Source organism: Vombatus ursinus, unplaced genomic scaffold, assembly GCF_900497805.2.
Source record: "Vombatus ursinus unplaced genomic scaffold, bare-nosed wombat genome assembly UNPS02014785.1, whole genome shotgun sequence".
Lineage (NCBI taxonomy): Eukaryota > Metazoa > Chordata > Mammalia > Diprotodontia > Vombatidae > Vombatus > Vombatus ursinus.
In genome coordinates, this window is record NW_020954563.1 from 15,200,000 (window position 1) to 15,206,144 (window position 6,145).

Sequence of the window (6,145 nt, forward strand, 5' to 3'; positions counted from 1 at the left end):
GGAAGTGCTTTGCAAACTTTCAGATGTCTTGAAATTATTATTATTATTTATTATTGTTGTTGTTGTTGTTGTTGTTGTGGTCAGAAGACTGGGATTCAGACCTCAGCTCCACTACTAGTTGCGTGACCTTTGGTAAATTACAGAATCTCTGAGTTAAAGGGGAACTTAAAGATCTGAAACCAAACAAGATCCCTAGCAAATCTCTGCTCAAAGACTTCCAGTAACAGGGAGCTATCAACCTCACAGTATCAACCTTCTAGTAGCTAAGTCCATTTTCTAGTAGCTCTGATTGCTGGAAAGTTATTCCTTGCATCACTCTGAAATAAGTCTCTCTGCTACTCTCTACAATTGCTCCTAGTTCTGTTCTCTGTGGTGAAGCATAATGAATCTAAGCTCTATTTCACATGATGATCCTTCAGGTATTTGGAGATAGTGATCAACTTTCCCCTTCCTTCCAAGTCTTCTCTTCCCCCAGCTAAATGCCTCCAGTTCATTCAACAGATCTTCCTATGGTATGTTCTTCTATCCTCTCACCTTCTAGGAAATCTTCTGAGACATGCCTAAATTCTTAAGTCTCCTAACTTTTCTTAACCATTTTCCTAATCTGCAAAATGGAACTCATAATCCCTACCTCACCTGTCTCAAAGGGCTTTTGTGAAGCCGTGAGATCATGGATAAGAAATTACATTGACAATTATAAGTCACTGTACAAACTAAACCTTCAGCAGACAAAGAAGAATTTTTCCTTCACTCATTGATGACTACCTGAGCATAGCCCTTCAGTATCCATAAGGCACCTTATATTTATGATTTATGTAGTATTCTTTCCCTGAGGAGCTCAAAGCACTTGATCAACCTGGCTTCATCCATTCTTCCAGTGACTTTTGAGATAGTTAAGAGATTTTAATTCAATGAGCATTTATTCATTTATTGAGCTCCTACTATGTGCTAGGCACTGTGCTATGTGCTGGGTATACAAAAACAAAAATGAGATATCCCCTGTCCTCAATGAGCTTACATTCTACTGCCAGGGGGCAAAGGAGACTAACATATGCACTATTAATTCCATTTCACAAATAAGGACGCCATCTCAGAAAGGTTGGCTAACTTTCCCAACACTTATACAACAATGCTGGGGGTGGGGAATGGAATTAAAAGTCATTTAAGTTTTGTAGGCCTCAGTTTCCACATCTGTAAACTAAGAGTGTTGGACTAGATGATCTCTACATTTCTTCCAGTTCTGACATTCTATCATTCTGTGGCTAAACTCAGAGACACAAAGGGAGAAGATCACAAGAAATGAAAATGAATACTGGTCCCTGAGGAGAAGCACCAAGAAGTAGTAGGGATGTGTAAACACAGAATTGGTAATGCTAGGGAGAAGAAAAATATAATTTTAGAGAGACAGAGGCCAGCTCTGTCTTCTCCTCTCTCCCTTCCCATATATGCAGGGTTTGAGTGCAGCCCTGTGAGGGGAGGGGGAGCAGCGGCAATCATAAAGTACACGTGGGTTCCATGTATGTTAATGTTTCTTCTAAGTGAGTGGTGTTTGACAAGCAGCCTATGTGACAATCTGCCAGCAGAGCCCAGATTTGTGAACCAATTGAGAGAGGATGAAAGGAGAAAAGAAAGCTTTTAGAGAGATGGAAAGATCAGAAAGGCAGGGCTACGACGAGTAATAGAACCTGTTTTAGAGGCAGTGGGCAGGGGCAGAAAGTACCACGAGTTAATTGAGGTTGAAAGCCTTTAGGAGGTAGTTAGAGAAAAAGGCTTGAGGATGAAGAGCAGCCAGGGGGTGGAGGAAGGCAAGGAGGGAGGACTGACAGGAAGCTTTGTGTGCATCAAAGAGGGCGGTGAGTTCAGGGCAATTTCTTCCAAGGGGAGACGAGGGAAATATGGCTGATCAGGATACCAGTGGCTGCCTTAGGGGTGACTGGGCCCTAACTCAAAGAGCAAACATGAAAGGAAGGGGAAGAACTCAAGGGGAAGAACCACTGTATTAAGCCATCCATCCAGACCATCTAAACTATCCAATCCAATCAAGATTTATTAAGTGCCTACTATGTGCCAGGCACTGTGCTAAGCTCTGGTGATACACTTAATAAAAAAGACAGTCCTTGCCCTCAAGGAGTTTACAATCTAAAGAGGGAGACAACAGCCAGAAGGACACAGGAGGGGCAGCTAGGTGGTGAAGTGGATAGAGCTCTGACCCTGGAGTCAGGAGGACCTGAGTTCAAATCTGGCCTCAGACACATAACACTCACTAGCTGTGTGACTCTGGGCAAGTCACTTAATCCCAATTGCCTCACCCCCCCCCAAAAAAATGACACAGGAAAGTGGTGGGGAGCAGGGAGGGGACACCAAGGGGTCTGGCATCTCATTCTGTGGAATTAAAACCAGGCAGGGCAGCAGATGCAAAGTGGAATGAGCTACACCTCCTCCCTAGGTCATCTTGCCCTCTCTTCAACCCGTTTGTATTGCCCCTCTCCTCCTCCTTCAGCCCCACTCCCAGCTTGTCACCTCTGACTCCGAGCACTATAATCAAATCAGCAATACCCCTGCTTTTTCAAAGATGCATCGTGGGACTGATCAAATTCACTCTGCCTTCAACTCCCCAGGCAAAACTCCCTTCCCTGGTTACCACTCCCCTAAGCACTTTGTCTTCTGCTGTTAGAATGTAAACTCCTTGAAGGCAGGAACTTTTTACTTTTCATATTTGTATCCCTAGTGTTTAGCACAAAGTGTCTTGCATGGAGTTAGGTGCTTAATAACTTTTTTTCATTCATCATTCAAATCAGACATGAAGGAGAAAAATCTCTTATCATGGAATTACAGAAGTGGAAAGGACCTTAGAGACCTCCTGGTCCAACCCTCTCATTTTACATATGGGAAAACTGAGGCCCAGATGGAGAAAAGTAAAGGGAGTGAAGCACCAGAAGGAAAGGTTCTAATCCTGGCTTTGCTACACACTTACTGCACGACCTTGCACTTCTCTGTGACCCTTGGCTCCCGAAAACCTCTCTGTAAAGAGAAAATCATACTGGTGATCCCTCTCATGGAGTTGTGATGGAGGAAATACTTTGTTAAACTGTAAAATGCTCTAGAAACGGGAATTAGGATGATCATCATTGCTCCTGGCTGGTTTCTTTCCTGCCACTGTGGTGTTAGTGGTGGGATAAGAACTATTGGGGAACATTTTTAATAAGAAAAAGCAAAGGGGCAACTCTGGTTGGGGGTTGGTTGAGGTGACTCCATTAGAGAGAAAATCATAGACCAAAAAGTGATAGAGGGTAGCTTGGGGTGGACTCAGCCACCTGCTTTCTCCTTGGGCTATCTCTTTATAAAGGCTTCTGACCTTAGGTAGGTGACACCTTCAGAGATGGTTTGGAATGGCAATGATATTGACTATAATCTCTATATCACTTTCAGTCTTACAAAGCACTTTTCCCAAAACCTTGTGAAGGAGCTAGTGCTCTGTCCAGATGAGGAACCTGAGTCTCAAAGATGGGGAAATGAATTGACCAAGGTCACCCAGCTAGCAATTCACAGAATCATGGAATTCCAAAGCCGCAAAGGACCTTAGGTTCTAACTCAATCTCTTCATCTTACAGGTTAGAAAACCAATACTCAGAGAAAGGAATTGACTTGCCCAAGGTCACTCAGCCAATGAGTGGCAGAGCCAGGTTCTCCGACCAGACCAGATCAGAGCCTTTAACACTACAGAAGGGGCAGCTAGGTAGTATGCAGTGGATAAAGCACCTGCCCTGGGGTTGGGAGGACATGAGTTCAAGTCCAGCTTCAGGTACTTACTAGCTGTGTGACTCTGGGCAAGTCACTTAACCCTGATTGCTTTAAAAAGAAAAAGACCCAAGTGAAAGCACTACAGAAGACCCAGAGGTCAGAGTAAAGAGACAATCTTTCTCCCCTGGACATGCCTCCAGAAGTGGGGGAAATTGTCAGGAGCCTAGCCTTGCTCTGCCCCACCCTGCCCCCATAACAGCCTTCCTGTGCCTCCTCAGCCACTGCGGCTGTTTATGTTTTTATCGTTTGCAATGAAAGACGATTATGTGTGTGCGCGGTATTGATTGGGGCTCTTAGATTTTTATGTCATTGTGGAAAGCAGCAATTATCGTGGTGCTGAGCCCGCCTTGGTGGGAACAAACAGCCCTTAGGGAGGAAAGAGCTGGCCTGGGAAAGCTAGGGGCTGCCTGAGAGGTGATGTCTCTGACAGAGCCTAGGAAAGAATGTTCCAGCACAATCTGGGGGAAATGGAGTTGAGCCAGAGGAGGAATAAGTTCATTGAGGTACAAAGTTTGAGGGAAGAAAGAATTCCCAGAATCAGAAAAGATCAGAGCTAGAAGGGACCTGAGACCACAGAATATTAAAACATTCTGTGTTCTATGTTAGAACGTAACAGGAAGGGATTTCACAGATCATCCGGGCCAGAGAATCTTAACCTTTTTGTGTGTCTTGGATCCTTTTGGCAGTGGGGTGAAGCCTGGGGATTTTTCTCAGAATAATTCTTTTCAATACATATAGTTACAAAGGAAATCAATTATGGTGATGAAGTTATCAAAATATTTTTAAAAAACAAGTACACAGACCCCAGGTTAAAGAACCTCTGATCTAGCCCAGTTCTCTCAAATCAGGTTACAGAGGAAGGCTCAGGAAAGTAATGCAATTTGTTCAAGGTCACTCAAAGAGTTTATTGGAAGAGCCAGGATCTGAACCCAGGTGCACTGGAAAATTCCTTTTCTACTACTGCAAATGTCTGAGTGGTATAATTAGACCACAGCCACCCTAAAGTTGGCTTCATGGGTGTCAGCACTCCCATGATGAATAAATGTATGTGTTCCTCTTGCAGGGATCTCCTCGTGTAACTCCCCTGCTCAAAAATCTTCCATGCTGACCCTGGCATTCAAGGCCCTCCACAACCCATCCTTATCTCATACTACTGCCCTTCTATGTATTCTACACTCCACCCAAACTGGACCACACACTGTCCTCTGCACATGCCCTGTATTTTACTATATATACACTGTTCCCTATGGCTGGGCTGTCCTCCCTCTGACTCTTTATCCTTTTAAAATCCAATTCAAATGCCATCTACCCTGATCTCTCTGTCAGTAATGACCTTCTCCCTCAGACCTCACATAACACTTTGTTTCACTCTCTAATGTACTTACAAAATGATTTTTTTTTTTTAAGAATCAGGCCTGTGACTTCACTGGTCTCGGGAACTCTTGGTGAGAAAATTCCCTTTTGCCAATGGAGAGCAGCACCTGTTCTGCCAGTTATAGCTTTAGAAAATTGTGGGGGGCACTGAGGGATAAAGGAATTTGCCCATCTTAGCACAGCCACTATGTCAGAGCTGGAGCTTGAACCCAAGCCTTCTTGTCTTTAAGGCTGGCTCTCTGTTCACTACCTACACTGCCTCTGTATCATGTGATATTATGTAGTTATCTGTATATTTGTCTTCTCTCCCTATCCATGAGTCTAAGTTCCATAACTGCAAGAACTATGAGTGTCTCAACTTCATATTTTGTCCAGGACCAAGGACAGCACCCTGCACACCTGCCATGTTGAATTGAATGGGGTCAAGTTTGGTTGAATGTGATGGATAGTGTGTTTCTTAGCAAAGCCATAGACCACCAAATGAGTGCTGCCTGCTGAAAGCATAACTTGGTGTTGGCTGCAAGTAGAATGTGGCTGTTTTTTGTAGAAGTACCTTGCCTGAAGGGGAGGGACTGGGTATTGGATATATGTGAGGAATGTATATATGTAAATCTATATTCATTCATAGGAAGAATGGGAAAGGCAGTATGGAACAGAGAAGCAATAACGTACTGGCCTTAGATGTCTTAGAATCCTGCCTCTGCTATTTATTAGTCCAGCCATCATGGGAAAGTCATCTAACCTCTCTGAACCTCAGTTTCCTTCTCTGTAAAATGGGGGCAGAAATGGGAATCCTCCCTACCTCATAAGTTTTCTCTGACAAAACCTTGCTAACCTTAGAACACTGTAAAAATGCAAGATATTATTCTCCCTATAGAGAGAGCCATGTGTAAAGTGTGTGACATGTGTAACACATGGGCTGTTATCTATGCTATACCAGATATAATAATGAGGGGTGTGTGGGGAAACA